The sequence below is a fragment of the Leucopleurus acutus genome (assembly GCF_964270905.1).
Source record: "Leucopleurus acutus genome assembly, chromosome: 1".
In the NCBI taxonomy this organism is placed as follows: Eukaryota; Metazoa; Chordata; class Mammalia; order Artiodactyla; family Delphinidae; genus Leucopleurus; species Leucopleurus acutus.
Genome location: NC_139142.1, coordinates 93,215,065 through 93,216,833, shown reverse-complemented (window position 1 = coordinate 93,216,833; position 1,769 = coordinate 93,215,065).

The following is a 1,769-nucleotide window of genomic DNA, read 5'->3' as shown; positions in this document are numbered from 1 at the left end:
AAAAGTTTGGTCAGTCCCTGCCCTGGAGCACTTCTCAACAGTATTCCACATGGAAAACACCCACCTTTGCCAGGTAGTCCTCCTCCCATGAACAACCGTGGCCTCTGGTCTTTTATACACTTACCTCCTGTGGGGTGTTAGCGAGCCGGGAGACACCGGTCATCTGAGCGCATCCAAACCAGAAACCAGACTGCAGGAGAAAATACGGAGGCCAAGATTTGTGCAGGAAACTGCAGCCCTAAAGGCCCAGTTCCACAAAACATGCTTTGGGAAAGACAAGCCATCAGCAAGACTCACGCCCCACTCCTCACTGTCCTGCCCTGAGATGGGAGCTTTGTAATGACTGGGGCAGAAGCATTCAATTCCATTACAAAGGCCAGGCTGACACTGGGTACCTAGAGCTAAACACACCCACTAGTATGAATAAAGGGCTTTTGATTTTGTTTTCGGTGGGTTGGGTACTGCAATATTCACACCTTTGGAGAAATACTTACAAATTCAGCATTTGCCTTTTCCTATGAATTATGTTAAATTAACTCTTGTTTAACCTCATGTGATTTAACTGTGGCTAAAGTTCAATGGAAGACTGTGGTTTCCCAGTCTCTCAATTTATGCCTCAACCAGATTATATATGTGTTCTAGGAAAGAAATTCATACAATGGGTTTGAAATTAAAATAAAATTCCTTTTTTTCATGTCTGCATTGTTGTTTAGTTCCATGAGTGCCCTAAGAAAGAGAATACCCTAGGCAGTAGCACCTATTAACTCTTATCACAGGTCCATGATTTGGGGGAGGGGAAGTCTCTGAATCTATATCTAAATCTACAACCCAGTGAGTTCAAACTTCTAAGGAGTGCTCCTCATATACCATTATCCTTCTCCCTCAACATTTCTCCCCATCTTACTTTCCATGGCCCCAAAGAAAAGAGCAACAGATCAGTAGAGAACATGGCCAGGGCAGATCCCCTACAATCACATTTTATCCTAGCTCAGATTTAACAATTACCTTAGAGATTTAACAGTTATCTAGTTTATCTAATCATTACATGTAGTCAGGGGTAAAATGCAAACTTCGGAATTAGCTCTTGAGAGAGAATAAAATAGATGAGTGAATTTTCCAAATACCAGTTTCTTTCTGTTATATCACCAATATGGATGTGTATACTGAAGGCCACTTAAAAACTGAAAACTTAAACTCATTTATACACTTGTAAATCTTGGCCATTGAGTCAACCTGAATATTCTTCTCATCCTGCTATTTGGCAGAGCTCTTTTCTTTTGGAATCCATGCCGGTCCCCCATTCTTTTTTTTTTTGGCCATGCCTAGTGACACGCAGCTTCCTACTGTCCTCCATTCTTACTCTCAAGATCAGTACTGAATCAACACTCTGGCTCAGAGACATTCTAATTGACCCAGAATCCAGGTAAAAGGGAGAGGTATTCAAAGTGGTCCGGGATGGGCATTAGTAAAGCAGGAAATATTTGCACTTTGCTGTACACCTGAATCTAACACAGTGTTGTAAATCAACTATACTTCAGATTAAAAAAGTAGGAAATACTTGAACTTGGAATCATCTGGATCATCTACATGGCCTAAACATATGTTGAAATAGGCCTGTGCACCTGGATATGTCTGTAGTCAAGTCTAGACAAGCATCCAAATAATCCAGATCTGCAAAAGACAGTCCAGGATTTTAGACAATGTCTAAATTCCTTAATTCACATTAACTCACTAGATGATTGTGAACACACAGTTTACTGTGACTAGAG